The 18350-nt window shown below is 42.2% G+C and overlaps 1 long non-coding RNA gene across 2 annotated transcripts in view; it reads left to right on the forward strand.

Annotated features, from left to right (window-relative positions):
• LOC116183786 (uncharacterized) overlaps positions 1 to 15477 on the forward strand; it is an 82184-nt gene extending 66707 nt beyond the window's left edge. The window contains exons 3-4 of one of the 2 annotated variants that reach the window (XR_014956136.1): positions 274 to 338; positions 6121 to 15477. This is a non-coding gene — a long non-coding RNA (uncharacterized LOC116183786). The remainder of the gene's footprint in view (positions 1 to 273; positions 339 to 6120) is intronic. The other variant, XR_014956137.1, reaches the window with a different exon arrangement.
• Positions 15478 to 18350: the final 2873 nt, after the last annotated feature.

Raw genomic sequence — 18350 nt, forward strand, 5'->3', positions numbered from 1 at the left:
CACTGCCCTCACTGCCATGAGCTCCACAGGGCTATGGGCACCTCTGCCCAAGGCTAATGCTCTTATTCATTGTCACAGAAGAGCCCAAAATTCAGGCACTAGAATCTCACAGCAACATGTCATTTTTTTTCTCCTTGTTTCTCACACATTAGAAAAGATAATTTCTAAATCTTTGAGTAATAGTATATTTATAATTTTATTAAATTAGAGTAAGAATTTATAAATCTTTCTCACTGCATCTATTCTCACTTCTGCATCCATCTTTGCACACAGAAATACCCAGAGGCACATGGAGAAGAATTTCGTTGTGCTATGACCCCTTCTGTCCAAGGACTCCTGTAAGTGTTAAAACTGATGTTCAGAGGCAGAAGAGATCACAGAAGATCCCTTCCACCTCTCTGCTGCAGAGAACACCAAATGCAGAGTTCCTGGCTCCCAGGAGCATGTGCCATAGCCATGGGACCACATCACCTCCAGTTTCTAACTCTTATTATAGCATCACGAACCTCTAGGCCCTGGGCAGCTCATTGACCTCCCTCTTCCAGTTCCTTGCAGTCTAAAAGGGTGACAAAAATTCTTGCCAGGCCCACAGTTGGCTCAGGATTAAACGTGTGCAAAGTTTGATGAAAAGACAAGGTGTGAATGCTAGCTGCTGTCAGCGAAGGAAATGGGGCGGTTTAGCAGGTTAGGATACCACCTACAACTACTGTATTTATTGCACCAGAGAACAGGGAATTGGGCTTTCAGGTTTTGGCTATTTTCTATTCATTGGAGTACATTAAGTATAAGAGTAATTTTGAAATACAACAGAGAGATATTACTGGTAATGATGGACACAACAAATATTGAAGACAGTAACAGTGTGGTGCTAGCCATGTCAAATTCCATCTTGCTTCAGCTGCTTTCCAGGAAAATAGATTTCTGGCTTTAAATATGAGGATTAGCAGCAGCAGATTTAGGGCTTAAAATAAAGTATGTATTTTAGATTTATTTAAGGGCCTTTGACTCCAAACACTTTGCTTTTAATATATCGCTTACTGGGCTGACATGGTTTTCATTTTTCATCACTACTTTACATTCCAGTGTTTGAATGGTTTGTGAAGGGGAAGCCTGAGTTTTTCAAAAGTTGGAATTCTGCGGCTGCTATTTAAGCAGTGGTTGCTTTTATTTTCTGCCTGTAGCAGGTTCTTAGCAGAGAGAACTGTAATTCAGAACAATTCAATTTTCCATCATTTAAGAAGCAAGACATGTAATGGCTTAATCCTGATTATACACAACCATTTTTGAGGGACGACTTCCAGATGTTCATGTTATTTTATTTATTTTTCTTTCTTTTTTTTTTTAATGTGAGTGCTATCCATTTCTTTGGACTTGGTGCTAGGAAAGAAATCTCTGAAATCCCCAGGATAGAAACCTTGATCAAACTTCAGTCAAACTGAAGTCAGAAAGCTTCCTTGAATTCTTAAATATTCACTGATCAAGTCCAACTCAGGCTGCAGCAATGGAAAATTTTCTCTTAAATCCTACCCTGGAGGGAATTTCTATTTGGAGAAGAGCATGTTTGCTCTTCAATTTTTCTTGGACTGTCTTTAGAGATTGTTAAATATGACGAGGTCAGAGCTCTAGGATCTGGTTTTTATCCAACCAACTTTGACCTTGTGGAGGCATTGTCTGTACTACCAGCCAATATTTCATGGTTAAAGGTCAATTACGATGACTCCTTTAGTTCCAAAGAATTTCAGGGGGGAAGTGTGGAAGAAGGCAATGAAAGTGTTGGAAAATCAAAAACTAGTTTGGTAGCAAATGTTCTGTGTATACCAGATTTTAGAGCCCATATCTCCCAGTGTCAAATGTCCAAGTCATGCACTGTCCTTAACATGCCTTTCCTGTAAACCATGCTTTCTGGCTCAGTGATACAAGCTGGCTTTTGAGATGTGAAATGATCTCCCAAGTCTGTTTCCAACAAAAATTGCCAGTTTTAATTGAATTTTGGTGCTGTCTTTGCACACATTATTCTAATCATCCTGCTGGGAGGGTTCTCTATGTAGAAAAACTAAGAGGTTCATGCTGAGGCTCTGCTGTACAGATCCAAGGGACAAATTGGAGTTAGTGTAGCTGACATGCAGGCAAGCTTGTTAATAAAATTTAACTCTTAAAGAAGACAGCTTAGTCCTGACAACTCTGATTGCCTTGGCACACTGTGGTGGAAACACAATTACAAGATTGGACTGCTCTCAATTTGCTCCATATAGGGATAAGGAAGGAAAAAAGAGCATCCTGATTATTGCTTAGCTCAGCATTATCTTTTCATCTGCATCTTGGTAATCCTGCACAGGTAGATCAATAAATTTCCTCCTCTTCAGCGAGTACAGCGACCTCAGGCATGAGCTGGCTGGTTGGACTCCCACGAGTCCAGCCCTGAGGCTGTTCCGTGGGCAGCCAAAGCTCCCCGAGCGCTGTGCGCTGGTGCTCAGCAGTGGGTTTTGGCACGGTAGTTTATAAGAGCATTATGAGAACCCACTGCTGATTATAACCTAGTTACACAGTAAAAACAGGGGCCTTTGATCCTGCCTGATGTAAGCCCCTGCGTGTCAGTGTTGCCCTGCAGGGCAGCTCCTGTGCTCAGGAATGGCAGGAGGGCAGTGCTGGGCAGCACAGGCACAGCTCCCAGCTCTGCCCAAAGCAGCCCCGGCCTCCATCCTATGGCCCAGTCCCCTCACAGCCTTACCCACTGTCCTGCACCACCCTCAAGGATCACTTCCTGCCCTGTGGAAACATTTCTTCAGCCCCTGTGCCTGTGACTGGCCTGACTTCCCCAGCAAAGCCAGGGAACTCAAGGCAGAGGTTGTGATTGTGGGGAGGTTATGATTGTAGGGAGCAAAATAAAACAAAGCTGAGTAAAACAGGAGGTGCATTAAGGCAGATGAATAAAAACACACAACAAACCTCCCTGATAAAGTACTGTTGAACTAAAGCAACCCGATCCCTGAGTTAGCTATGGTGATGCATCTTATTCATCACCCAGGAGAAAGGGGCCGGCAGGGAGCTGGGGGAACAGCATGGGCAGTGTGGATAATTGTGGAGGCCTGCTGGTAGATGGAAAACATCTGGTTTGTATTTGAGTTAAGAAGGGATATTTAACTCTATTACCCAGATTTGTATCTGTCTATTACTTATTCAGATTTATTAGCACAGGCTCACAACATCAAGGTTACGTGAGGCTGAGACATCTTTGTGTGTCAGGAGCCACAGAAAACTGATGTTTAAGGCAGCAAAGTTACAACAAACACCTGCACCTTGGTGCCTGTGGATGGAATCATGGGTGATGTGTGCAGGGCACGTGTGGGATGCCTCAATAGGGAGGTACCTGTGCACGTGCCTAGTGGTGGGCACAGATAAGGTGATGTGAAAGGACAAAGAAATGTAAATTTGAGACACTAACATTCTCCAGCCTGAATACAAGACCAGCAGCTCACAAAATCAGTGAAAATGTGGATCTTCAGTGACTTTCTTCAACACCAAGCTATCCTCTACCTTTCTGCTGCAATGTTTTACCCCCACACACTACCTACCTTCAGCAGCATCCTCCATGTCCCCCACCTTTTCCTGCCACACAGCCCATACTGCCCTATCTAGGTCCTCTAGTGCTTTTCCTTTGCTTTTTCCATGTCTCTTTTCCTCTTTCTTAATGTGAAATCCTTTCTCAAGGTATTTGATCTCTCCTTTTGCCCTTCTCAGTCTGTGAAACTGATGTGTGTGGGGACTCAGTCCCCTTGAAAGCAGTCTCCAAAGTGTCTTAAACCAAGTGTCTGAGCTGAAGGGAATTTCAGAAATGGGGTGACCCAAGCTAATGGCCTGGGGACCCGTAATGCAAATTCAGGGCACCAAACTGCGCTGCTCTGAGACTGACAGCAACTATGGTTCTCCTCTCCCACCTCCCTCCAGCTCCTAGCCTGAAAGTATTCACTTTGGGAGCAAGGTCTCTGCCAGGTTTCTTAGGCAATCATCCACACTGTAGGAATAGCAAGGAGTGAAAGCAAATAAATCACAAGGCACCCCTAGGCTGAAATTGTTACCCAGCACTGTCCCGTGGATCCCCGTGAACACACAAACACGAGTGCCACTGTTTTGTGGGACAGTGTCCACTCTGATTAGTCAGTGATGGTTTCAGAGATTTTTAGTCAGCCAGTTGCTGGCAGGTGTAAGTCTATATTTAACATTACCCAGTCCCAATTGTTATTTAAATGAAAATAGGGACTTTCTTTCCTTTCATTTCCATTTTATCCCTCCAAGATATTGGCTATAATTTGTCACATTTATAACTTCTGAAATTAACTTCCCTCCCATAGAGTTCAATAAATAACACTTTTCCTGAATAGCTCATTCACAGTGCAAAAACACCTTTTTCCTCATATTTTTCACTTCATAGAATGAAACCATATGAGGTGGTTAAATTTTACATGGTCAGCTCTGGCAGGCTTTTTATATTTATTTGAATTGCAAGATATAAATCAGTACTGGCTTTCTTCCAAGAACAAGGTATTTGTTATCTTGCTATATGTGTGTTTCTGGGTCAAAATTTGATAAGGTGTTTTTAGCATTATTTCATGGGGTAGGTAGGGTTTACATTGTTCTCTGCCAGGTTCCATGTTTTGACTGCAGAACATTACCTTATACTGCATTTTATTACAACTGATCAATGGAAGTTTGAACATTTTCCCAACTCAGAAATAACGTACGCAGTTGAGAATAAGTTTTCTTCAGGGACAGTCCCTTTTAACTGAATATCCCAAAAGCTTATGTGTGATCACAATTAGAATTTTTTAATGATTTAGAGCCATGACTTGAGCACAAGGCACAGTTCAGTAACAGGACTTTGGTGGCTTTGTATATTGAAACATCAGAAAAGTATGTGACTGAGATTTAGGAACCTGGCAATGAATCAGCAGCTGGGCAACTGAATTGAAATTGTGGCAGATAAATGTGCCAGTAACTTTAAGGGCTTAGCCAAGAGTACTCAAGATCTAAGGCCTGATCTTATGTAAATGCACAAATATGGAAAAATTCCATGGATTTTAGTGACTCCTCATTCACCCCATGATTCTTGGATTTTGTTGCTGTAATTAATTATTTACTGAATGAGTCAAAAGCAAAGGCCTTTCAGATAAATCTGTGCATAAGATCAGCACTCAGAGATTAGTGTCCTGACACCTCCCACAGAGGTATCAGTGTTCAAGGAAACAGCAAGTGAATGCTTATTATTCAGGACTTCTAGATCCTGAATCCTTTTGTTAACGATGAAATAAACCAGGTTTTCCAGGGAGTTATCTGGGGGCATGAATTTATGTCCTGGCTTTGAAAATTCAGGGAGAGCCCATGAGGTACCATTTGAGCCCCAGGTAGCTCAACAGGACAGACAGACAGATGGACCTTGGAAAGCCTCACTTTCAGATCTGTTGTGTCTACACGATTATTCCACTTTGTAAGAGAGATTTCAGTTCTCTGCTAACAAAACAGTCTGGACAGCTCTTCACACAATTCACCAGAACACTGAATTAGACTTGCAATTTAGGTTTTCCTTAACTTCACTTTTTTAGACTAGATGATGGCAAAGTCCTAGATCTCTTTTCCATTGTGCCTGTTATCTTTTAATGCAAGTAAATAAAGGAATAAAAACTTTACAAAGTCTTGTTTACATTCATACAGATCTAAGCCTTCCCTTTAGCCTTGTATCCATATTTACCTCCTAAATGATCATTTTTTCTTCAGCTGTATCTGTCTTATGTGAATGACATGAAAAATATTACTTACACACAGATGATTTTAGCTTAGCCCTTGTTCTCTGCACCAGGACAATGATGGGGTGATTTGTGCAAATTAGGAAGGGGATCTCACTTGTTATGTGCAGAGCTCTTCAAAATTTTCATTTTGAAAAATCCTCTAATTTAAACAAGGGCAGGTTCTGGGTTTCCAAAGGGAATTACTACTGTCAATAGGATTTATGATGGCATAACAAAGAAAAAGTAATCCATACTTTCTTCAGAACTTAACATTTCTTACCCTGTTTTCTGAGTTTTTAATTCTAAATCTGAATTATTTTTCTCTCCATGCTGTCATCAGCACATCGGCTCATTTTGTGGAACACAACTTCTCTACTGCATGAACCCCCTGGACATCTTTCTGTCAGAATTTAACTCAAACTCTCATCCAAGCTCCAAGCCTGCATCAGAAGTGAATAGAAGAAAATGGCATCTGATCCTAGGTTTTTGGAAGTTTTGTTATTTGATCCTTTTTTCATTCAACAAAACTCATTTCCTCCCCTGACAAAATATTCTCAGATCTCTTTCTCATGTTCTTTCCTCATCTTCAGTTTCACTTTGAATTAGTCTGCTCATTATCTCTGGAAGGAAACCCTTGATGTTCTCCCTGTCCTTGAGTTTGCTTTTGAATGCCATATTTCTGCTCCTGCTCTGGACAGTTTTGTTACTTAACTTCCTGATAGCTAGCAGCCATCTCTGTATATGTCACTGATCAAAAGTGGTGAGAGGAGAAGAATACAAGAAAGAAAGCAAAATACCTAGAAGTTTTGTTTGGCAAAGATCCAAAGCCTCCTATCTGATCAGTCATAACCTCCTTTCTGTCACTAACATGTTTCACTACAATTTACATTTAAATGGTGTTAAATGAAGGCTTTTCTCTTGGCTGCCCACCCCACCCCCCTGTCATGAGGGCATCCTTTCCTTCCACTTTCACCTCACAGTTGCTTGCATGGAAACCCAAGTAGAGATTCAACAACCCCCTCCTGATGGCTCTGTTTTAACTCCATGTATAAAACTCCTTCTTTGTAGGCACCACTGTTAACTGACAGGCAGTTCAGGCAAAGCCATGACAGACACAATAAAGGGAGAAATTTCACTATGAGGAAAATCACAAATAACTGCAAAGGAAGCTGTGAAGCATTTGCTATACTTTATGGAAAGTGTCTGAAGTTGTGAGATATTTATTGATGTGAAACTATGGAAAACTATCCTTAACAATAATTTAGAGATTACATGATGGGGTTGGTTAGGAAGGGGGTTCCTAGGGTCCTAATCTTCCATTTACTGAGCATGTCACCATCTCTTCCCAGTAAATTATCCCCTACAGTGTAAGGTAACAGCTGAAACCTCCTGATCCCAATAGGACCTACATCAGGTCTCACTCTTATAAAATTCTGTATTTCACACAGCACTGTGATTTCAACAGCACGTGGTAATTAATGGTCATAGAATGATAATTATATTCTACTGTAGAATAGAACTTCCTAAGATGGAAGTGACCCACAGGAATCATCAAAATCCTGGACTGGCAGAGGGGTCAGGTACTGATCTCTTCTCTCCGGGGACCACTGGCAGGACCTGAGGGAATGACACAAAACAATGTCAGGGGAACATAGTTTAGAAATGAGGAAAAGGTTTTTTGTCTAGAGGGTGACTGAGCACTGAAACAGGCTCTCCAGAGAAATGGGCACAGCACTAAGAGCTGTGATGAGTACACATGCATACTCATGATGTATGCAAACTAGAAGGACTAGGTGTTTCTAGAAGGGGGAGAAGTTACTGTGAAAATTAAGTTCCAAACATTAATGTGTTTTTTTTCTTGCTTTCACATGCCTCCAGACCCAGTTGTTTAAGCTAAACGTCTCCCCAGGAAAGTGCAGATATGAAATTCAAGAAAGACTTTGCTTTCTGATGAAGATATTCCTCTCCTTTGCAATATTTGGTGATTTCTCACACTTGAATACTGTCTTGTGCACAGTGTTCATATGTGCCAAGTTATCAGTTGCATCTTCCTTTCGTGGTATTTATCGGCTCTGTATTTTACAGGTTATTAGGGCATTTCATTGAAAATAGTGTGGATCTGTAGGCCCCTGGTCCTTGTCCTCATTCTTGTGACATCAAAATACACCAGACTTGCAAAGTTTTTGATTATTCTATTCTTTGGAGGCAGGAGGAAACATTATCCACCCTGCACAGATGGGGAACTGAAGCACGCGCCGGCTGAAGTGATTTAGCTGAAGGAAGGAAGTTTGTGACTGCTCCATAAGGAATTGAATACAGTTTTTCCTATTCCCAGTGTGGTCCCCTTCCCCAGACAATGCTTCTCATGCCAAGTGCTCCAGCATTAGAGCTCTCATTAGGCAGCAAGACATCTGTGCTAATGATGCTTTAGTGACCCAGGCATGAGCACTGCACAGTGAAACACTTGAGTAAAAGCCTGACCTGCAAAACCTGCAGCAGAGGAGCAAGGTAAGAGGAAAAGACACTGAACACTTTGAGTTCACAGATTAATCTGGCCAGGTTCCAGCTCTAGAAAATATCACACAGTATGATTTTGAGCAAAGGTTGTTAATGAGGCCACATGTAAACTGAGTGTGTGTACAAGAAAGCAGACCAAGGGCTATATACACTTAATATGCTTTTCAGATTATTCTCCATCACCCAGAGAATTCCTTTTCTCAACCCTACACAAATGGAGCACTGAAATAAAAAATAAAAGCCATTGTCTATCCAATCAGTGTCTGGGTCACAAGAGTTTTAGTGTGGGCGGGTAACTGAAAAATTTCTAGCTATCACTGCCAAGAAAACTTTAAAATCTCACCAGAAACAAAAATTGCACTAAGGATAAACAAAACCAAAAAGAGGGTCAAAAGACCCTCAAATGTAAACTCTTAACAACAGAACATTGGTAACTTAAATGAGAGAGAATGCAGGCCTTTTTGGCCTAGAAATATTTTAAAGATTCTCATCACTTTAGAATGGGCTTGGCAGATCAGTTGATTGCAGTAAAAATTTGGGATCAGATCAGAAATACAGGAGGTGGAGGTAAGTGTAGGTACCATATAGGAGTGCTGAAACAGTGATAAAGGCTTGTAAGAGCCCAGTGCAGGGAGCAGGATGATGATGCTTTCTGAGGACACAGAGAACTGAGACTTGTTGACAGCCTTCTCTGACTGTGAATTTTTAATAATGCATCTATTGCAGCACCTGAGTGTGGGAGTCAGCTGGGAAAAACAAGGGTTAAATGAGATATAAATATGAAGCTATGAATCAAAATATTAATGTCCTGAGTGCAACAAATGATGTTCTGTCTAGAAAAAAGCTATAGGCAATGTGTGGAAATGAGCACAATTGTTTTCTGAACTGTTATAGTGCAGTGAGATGCTGCTATTGAACACTTGAGGGCTGGAGTGGCTGTTCTAATGTGAGAGCTGTCAATCTTGGAACACCTTATTTTTTCTGCAATATCCATTTAAGTCTTAGTGCAGACTGCTCAGTTTTCTCAGTACTTTCAGCAAATGAATGATCTGTTTATGAAATATGCACAGATTAGTCCTGTAGTGGGAATTTTTTTGGCTCATTTCTGCATGAGGCAAAACACATATGCTCAGAAGTACCAAAATATTTCAAGAAGATTTTCGCTTAATTGGTCAGTTCTAAAAGGTGACTCATAACAATTGTTTTCATTTTCAAAACAGGAAGTAATCTGAAAGGATTTTTCATGTTGAAATGGTCTGATTTCTTTCAAAAAATGATTGAAATTATCCTTTAAAACAGACTTTATTATCTTCTTCAGTTTTTGAAAAATATTTTGGGCACCATTTCATTAAAAATCAGGCCAAACCTACTCACCACTACTAGAAAAATTAAAGCACGCAAACATCTAAAACCTCAAACGGAAAGCCAGCATCCCACTGCACCCTCCCACATCCCTGTAAAGCAGTGCCACCCTGCAATATCAGGAACCATACTAATGTCCACTGGCAAAACTTCTCCCTCTCCCTTTGCTGTTCCACTGGTTGTCACCTTTCAAATCAGGACTCCACTTCTGGTTCTGCATTTTTCACAGGTTTGGTGAGACCAGTCAGTGAGTTCCACCTTCAATCTGAAAGTGTGTTGGATGTGTGAGGAAACCATCCCTCCAGCATTCCCCTCACTGAACAAAACAGGACTTTCCCTAGTGTTTCTAAGCAGAAAAGACTTAGACTTGCATGGTCATAGACTTACTCATAGTCCTGAGGGACCCAGAACTTGGTTTTTATACCTTATATGTTCTTGCTGAGGTTTTACACCTGTGTATTAGATAACTGGCCTAGACATTGTCGTTCAAAGAAAGCCTCTGTTTGAAACAAAAGACTTAAAGCCCCCAGAAGGATTGCCAGGCAGCTTTGTGTTCCAACATATTCCCCAGGGTTTCTTTCTCCTTTCCTGTTCTTTGTGTGCATTTATCTGCTTTTCTGTGCACCCACAGAATTGTGCAGGGAGGTACATCACTCACTGCTGGTGCAAGGAGAGGCAGTGGAGGGGGGGAGCAAGCTCTGGGGCTGACCCCCCAGGACAGGCAGCCTCATTTAGTTTGTGCTGGAGCCACATGGGATGATCTAATGCAGCCTCAACATGTGCAACATGCATTGTCTGTAGTTTAATGTGCTTTATTTAGGTCCAGGCAGCAAGAGAAGGGAAATGAGGCTTGATAAACAATAGAAAAACATAGACATCTAAAAACAGATTATTTCCTACTCCTGGGCTGTACTGTGCCATTCCAGGTTCCAGTAAAAGTTGACGATTTTCATGGGAAGGCAAAACAATGGGTGTAGCATCACCATTGCTTGTGACCTACCTGCCTTTCCTTTGACACCCTGCATTTTTTTGCCCCTTCAATCTTCAGAAATTAACCCAAGTGTGACTGCTCATGTTCAGTTGTGCAGCTTCCATGGTGAGGTTGGGAGCTCATGTACCTTGGACTCGGAGGGATGTGATCTACCACATGTCTTAGTCCATGAAGAAGAGATAAGCAGCCTGAAGCATTTTAGCAGCTGCTCCTATGAGGCTGAATGATAGCTTTTCAGATGAGCAGTGGTCTTGCTTATGGGCAATTAATTTACCTATTTATCATTAAATAAATATTTCCCATGCAAGCTGAATTAATGAGCTCCTCCCATGGCTTCAGTAAAAACTATGTTTTTTTTGGCCTTTAAAGAAAAGATGCTCTGCTCAGAACCTAGTCAGCACTTAATAAGGATGGACTTGGCATGGGGGTTGAGCAGGGGGTGTGAGGAGCATGAGATGTAGCAGACCTTTGGTTGTACAGCTCTCTAATTGTCAGATCCAAGTCAGACCATTGACTTCAGTCTCCAAGTCTTTCCCCACATGGAGAGCTGGTCCTGGAATGCTGCACTTGGTTGGCTTTTCTCATCTTCTCCAGTCAACCCCTTGAGAACTTTCATTAAGGAGATTTAGGAAACTCAAATTTTTGGAATGAAAGAACAAAAGAGAAGCAGTGTAGTTTTAGAGTGCAAGTCATTTTGGGTAAGTCAGACCAAGACTGTAATATAAATAACAGGAAAGGCCTCTGAGAATGGAGTCTCATTATAATAAAGCTCTCTTTAGGAAATGCTTTGGCACAAAGTTGATCTGTTTGCTGCACTGCACTGTTTTGATCTTAAAGAAGACCAGTAATTGTACAAAATCTGTTTTTCTCTGCACGTTTTTGGTGCTTGGAAGAGGCCAACACAAGTACATGAGCACTTGTGTTGCAAAACAGTGCTGTGCTGTCAGTAATCCCAACAAAAAGGCATGGAGAGATTTACAGAGAAAAGTTTCCTGGCTGGTGCAATCCTACATGTGCCTGCTTCTCATTTCTGAGTAAGTCAAAGGAGGGATCATTTGCCTTTTATTCATGTCATAGTCTACTGAAATCCAACATTTTTGCACTGCTCAGGGAGCCAGGGACAAATGTTCGAGCCTGGGAGGCTCATAAAGGAAACTGCATGCAGAAAACCCCACCAGCAAACCAGGGAGAAGGCTACTGTGAAAGATATTTTAGGGCTTGCTTGTTTGTCCCTATCTTGTGATTTGCCAGTGCGATGACTGGATCTTCCAGGTTTCTGTTCAGCAGCTCTGATACTAATTTTCTATATATTCTGTAGGGTTGGTGCTAGACATGTATGAGCATTGAAAGTTTCTGGAGAAGACTGGGATTTTTTATTCCAAGAAAATGGCAGACTTGCAACATCAATTTCTTGAGTTTGTATCTGGAAGTCAGAAAATTACACTGTCCACTTCAAAGGAAAGTAATTATGTGTCTATACAGTCTCTAGACACAGAAAAAAACATCTTAAGAGGTGCCATACGGGTTCCTCTGGACTGGACCAGGTCTTCCAGGCACATGAGCTGGGGCACAATATAAACATGTTCACAAATCTCTGTGCATTTGATTATATCTTGCTTTTATTTCTCGTATTATTTGGCAAGCTTCACGTCTGAAATAGAAACACTGCAGCATGAAATCCTATAGGTGGAAAAGCTGTCTATTGTCATTGATGTATTGTCATACATCAGGAAAGTATGGGAACACTACTGTTGCAGGGAGAGATTCACCCTAGGAAGTTTGGTGTGTCTTTTTAATTCTGCGTGCTCTCAGAGAAAGAGGCACTGAAAGACAAGGAGCTCTGCTTTATTGTTTTGTAGGCAGCAAACGCTTGACTTGGTAGGTTGGTGTTACTGGTGCTCACTCAGTGTGCTGCAGAGAACTCAGTGCTGAGCAGACAGCCCTTCATCAGCAAGCTACCACATTGAAAGGGCTCTTTAGAGCTGCTGCAGAGTAAATACTTGAGCTTCAGCTAAGTATTTACCATCAAAAGAAATATAAAATGATGAAAGTGATAGATTTAAGTCCAGGGGCAGGGACCCATTGCAAAAGCTGAAACAGGCTGTGAGTAACCAGAGGGCTGTAGGAATGTGGTCCTTGAAAGGTAAGCACTGGGCCATGCTAGATGAGTAACTGGATTTTGTCAGTGCTACCACAAGGAAAGAGGTACACTGCTTTTCTCCTGTAAGTACTGGAGGCTTCTGACTCTTCAGTTCCTGTCAAAATTCAGTGCCTGTTAATAAGCAAGTGCTGTCTATCAAAGGTGACCAGAGTAGCCATGGAACGTGCACAAAGTGCCACAGCAGGGGCCCATTGCTGGTGTTTATTAACTTGAGGAGGGACCCCCTCTCTCTCCTGTTCAATTCCAGTCCTCACTGCAAACAGCTCCTTGCATATAACAAGAGCTTTGTGGTTGCCAAGGAGAGCCCACCCCCCCAGAGAGGAGTAGAATGTGTGGAGAAGAAGTAGCAAAGACCATTATCATCATTTATACAGCAATGGGAGACTGGCAGCCAAGTGCTGTTGGCAGTAAAGCTTTCAGCTGATCTGGGAAGATTGAGAGTGTTCTCCTAATGATTCCCAGACAGCTATTTTGCAGCAGTTTCTTGGACTGATTCACTCTTTGGAATGCTTTTCCCCTCTGTTTTATGCCCTCCTGAAGACAGTGGCCAGTGGAGTGAGCAGAGGGTGCACTATCAGAAATAGGGGTCTGGAGGGAACCCCATGGCCCGGGCATCCCATTTCTGGTGGAACTAGGGAGGGCACTGACTCCCCGGCCTGTCTCCAACCTTTGTGATGGGATCTTGAGTCATCCATCCATCTATCCTCACTGATTTTTAAAAGTTAAGTTTTCTTTTATAGTTCTTTTGAAAGTTTTAAAGTTCTCATAAAACTTCTTAAGCCTTCTGATAATGTTTACATATTTCTACTGGAGTTCTCACCCACTGTTCATGTAAATAATGATTGTTTCTTATTCTTCTTTGTGGGAGGAGAGAATTGATGTATTGTTGGTTTGACCAGTGTGGTTGAAGAGGTGGCAATTTCATCCTCCAATCCACTGTCACTTTGGAATTCTATATATTGCAAGGTCAGAAATAAAATTGTCTCTTTTTCTCTTTTGAACTTACCAAGTTTCTGTGTACTCATTTCGTGTCCAATAGTGACACCTCACCCTGGCTTTTCTGGATGTGTTTTACCTTTTGCAATGTCACAGCTCCCTGGGAATGACACAGCTGCCCATGGCCACAGAGAGCCAGGATGGTGCCCAATCCTCAAGCACAGCTAACTATCCTTACTAGCTTCTCGTTTTTGAGGAACTGGGGAAAAGTTGAGAACTCTACTCCCACACTTCCCATAAATCTACAACTGGGAAACAAGCACAGGAATCATCATCCAAAAATGTGTAGCTCAGGCTCTTCACCAGCTGAGACAGGAGTGACGTGAAATTCCCCAAGCTGCAGCAGGCTGGACAGAGCAGATGAACTCCAGTTTCAATGAAGGCAAGGAGATGGGGGAGGTGTAGAGCTCCCAACACACAATGGAAAGGGCTCTGGGGGAAACTTTGTGGCTGTAGACTCTAAGCAGACTTTTTTTTTGCTGTTGCATAACTGCTTAAGTGCAGCTTGGCTGCAAGCTGGGATATACTCGGGATTTTTGCTTTCTGTTAGCCACCTGGATAGTGACATTAATTCCTTTGTCTCTTATATTCCTGGGTGGGAAAGCAAAGCCAAAAATTTCTCTGTGATATGAACACAAGTCCAGGCATATAAACCCTGCTTCTCAGGCATACAGGAACGGACTCCTGTGCCCTTAGTGCAGTCGCTCTGGCTTTTTGCCAACACCACCAACAGCCAGTTTATCCCAGTGTCACATTTCCCCTGTAAGGTGATAAGTGGCCACTGATGTTTCAGCCAGGACAAGAGCCCCTGGGACCATCGGGCTGCCACATCGGCTGGGTACAACTCCCACCAAGCAGGGTTGGGAACACACAGAATCCTGGAGGAGATGCTGCCTCATGGGTGGTTCTGTGGCCCTCTCAGCCCCTGACCTTGCAGCCAGCACCAGATGGAAGGACAGTCATGGGAACCAGCCTGAGGCACTGCCCACCTTGGCAGACAATGGCAGTTCCTCTTTAGGGGTAGGGACAGGGATCAGGGGTCACAGAGAGCTCTGCCTCTGCGTGGTCTGACAGCCAGATATTCCTGACTGGAGATGCCACTGGGGTGACTGCCAAAACTCCGTGGGGGAGGGTATGTCATTTGGGAAATAGTCTTCCTTCCAGCTGACACATTTGGGCTGGCAGTCAAGAATGTGAGTTGTCCCCAGGGCTCTTTTTAGCAGCTACTGTGGCCAAGAGAGGTGTGAAGACAGAGATGTGTAGGCTCAATAGATCAGAGACCCAGTCAGCTCCAATTACACCAGCTAGATGACATTAGAGATAACATAAAATAATCTAAGGCCTTTCAGAATAGCATTGCTGCCAGAAGGGTCATGCAGCATTCGGGGAGAATGGGCTGGAACATCCTGCAGGTCATTTTGATTTTATTGGGTCAAAACCCATGGAAAGAAATCAATCTTTCCTTCAGTTTTTCTGATGCTTGAGATACATTGTGCAAAAAAATTAAATCCTCTTTCGGGTTTACATCTTAATCTCAAACTGTTCTTGCTGCAATTGCTTTCCCTATATATTGGAAAGATAGACTATCACATGGCTCTGCAAACTCACAGACCATCCTTGAGCTTCTTAAGGAGTCTTGTACTCTAGAAAATATATACACACAAAGATCCTAGTTTATCTAGTGCAGAATCACAGCCCTGAGAAGAGAGGTCTTAGCTTTACCCTCAGTGAGGTTCAGAATATTTTTGTTATCTACAGATTTTCCACTGCTTCTTAAATACTGCCAAATGTTTTATCTCAATGTCTATTCATTTTAGAGAGTATGAACAAGGCAGCACAAGAAGAAAGTTCATAGAACGTGGCTCTTTATTTTCTGACAATAGCTAGAAGGCACCAGTCCTTTTGGGAAAGACATCCTCCAAAGCAGGACACGATGAAACCATCTGCTCTAAGATCTCCTTACATGTTCTATTAAAGATTAGTCTCAGTGTTGAAACAGAGGTTTTAATAAACCCTTAAATATTTCATTATTTACAACATTGGATATGCTTGTTATCTATAGAGAAATCCATTCCTTTTAGGATCTTGCCAAGTTTCTTCTTTTTATTTATGTCTAACAATATTATGGGAAATTAGTTTTGTAGCTTGATCACACATTGTCTAAAAAAAGTGTTGCCTCTAATCCATTTTGAATTTTTATTTCCTTATTTTATCTTATGGATTAGCTTCTTATTCAAAAGCCTTTAAAAATCCTTTCACAAGCAACATCTGCTCAACCCCAGGGGCCTGCAGGACAAGATGACAGACTCTGGTGAAACGATCTTTTTTGTGAAGAGCACTGTGAAAATTCAAAAGTGAAGTTTCAGATAGGACCGAGTTTTACAGAGTGTGTAAGAGGGAACTGGCAGGAAAACAAGCTGTTCTATACTCATTGTCCTGGAAAGCTGAACATTTTAGCTAACCTGAAAGGAATTAAAACCAGTAACTGCAAATATTTAGGGTAACAATAACATCCCAAGAGAGGGCAAGTAGCTGTTGGGTTTTTTTTTTTTTTTCTTTTAAAACATTGCACAGATTAAATAACACCAACTTAACCTAAAACACTAATATGAAATTAATCTAGAATTTTAATGTAATAAAAAAGCTGATATGAATCAGAACAAGAGCTAAAAGAAACTCTGACACCATTGCAAACAAGTTTCTGTTTAAACTGACATGTTTTCACAACCCCTTGTTCACTGCCTCCCTTCTTCCTCCCCTTCCTCCTTTCTCTGAACCAACCAGAAAATTTTCTGCTAAGCATTTTGTAGACAGCCATATTCTCTAGAGAAGGAAAACCTTTTAGTGACAGCCAGCTTCATTTACAAACAAGATTTGGGTAGCCAGTCCTCATCTATATCTGCTGTCCCTGGCTCCTGAAATGAGGCAATATTCCCTAATTTGAGCAGCCTTCCCAGGTATTTTCTGCCCTGGGCAGCAGTATGTAGGTGCTTACTGTGGTGTGAAATAACAGGGAGATAACATGGCATGTGGTCATTCAAGCAGCTGAGAAACCACTCTGAATAGGTTTGGCAGCCCCTCTGTTCCCATCAGCACAAGACTAAAGTCTTACCCATTCTCAAAATCCCTGTATAAATTTAATTTAAACCAAATGTATTCCTATTGTCATCCAACTGTCACTCCAGATTCTGCACCATCCCCTGTAGGTGCTATTCTAGTCTAAGCAAATGACTCAAGGCCTGGTCTCTATTTTACTCTTCTGTTGGTGTTGAAAAGTGTTATTGAAATCCACATTATGATTCTCGCCTTCCTCCTCTGCCTATTGCTGCCTCTGACAAAAGCTGCTCTGGGACCTGTTTCTGAAAATCTCTTGGCAATTCATGAAGAGTGAGGGAACATGGTCTATGGAGAAATCTGTACTTGTCAGAGAAAGGGCTTGGTGCCTACATAATCTTGAGCTAAAGATGCCTCACTTGGGTGACAGCCATAGGAAGGAAAAAAAATGCTCTGGCCATGGTACACTGTGTTCTTCTCAGTGATGATTTTCCCTGCAGGACATCCAGACAATAAGCACACAGCCCCTAATTCACAGAGCAATAATCTGCTCCATGGTCCCTGTGCCACATCCACAGACCAAGACTGCAGCACTGAGACTGGCTTGCAAAGCTGTGGGAGTGAAATGGACAGCCCTGAAATGAGAATGGGCTCTCAGGAAAGGTGCCACCATTGCCTTCACTTGGTCCATCTCCCTGCCCTCGGGCAGCACAAGGTATGTTTATGTAATGTCATTTAAAAAAAATATTCCTCTAAACTCTTGAGACTCTTCAGCAAAGGAGATCCTGCAATGACCCCAGAAAAATCCTTCTTGCTGTGTCAGTAACCATGCCCCCCAAAGATTTCCAAATACCAAACCTAAAATCCCTTTACTGCATGCTAAGAATATTACAAGCCCCCAGCTTTTGGCTGCTGTTGGGCCCTTACTGACCCACAAGGTGCTGACAGAAGGGCCAGGCAAGGGACCCTAATCAGAGCTGCTCCTTACTGACGCCACTGGGAGAGGGTTTTCTCTTTGTTGTTTCTGGCACAGAGCAGCAGGGCAGGCAGGGGCCATGCAATGCCCTTGAGCTTTGGGCGATTCCTTACCCAGACCACTGGGAGAGGCACAGGGATCAGGAGTCAGGCACAAGCCTTTGTCTCTTACCTGCCCCAGAGGGTCAAGTTTCCTTCCACTTCATAAGTATTTATTGTTTCAGATGAAGGATGGTAGGGGGTCACAGGGGAGGGGGAACGGTGAGATAATAAAGGATAATATTGCTTCCAAAAGTGTGTCTGGTTTTTCCTACAGTTTTAGCTACTCTAATAAAAGATGTTATCTCTCCCTACAAACCTTGACTGGCCTATATCCTTTCATCACTGCTTCAACAATGTTACTACTGCAATAAAAATATTTGCAGGCAGAAAAGTGCCTCTGATTCCTTAGTAATGGGTTGCATCAGCAACTGGAAAGCAAACCTCCTCAGGGAAATATTCTTCCACAGCACTT

Source organism: Lonchura striata, chromosome 6 (assembly GCF_050655825.1).
Source record: "Lonchura striata isolate lonStrDom1 chromosome 6, ASM5065582v1, whole genome shotgun sequence".
NCBI lineage: Eukaryota > Metazoa > Chordata > Aves > Passeriformes > Estrildidae > Lonchura > Lonchura striata.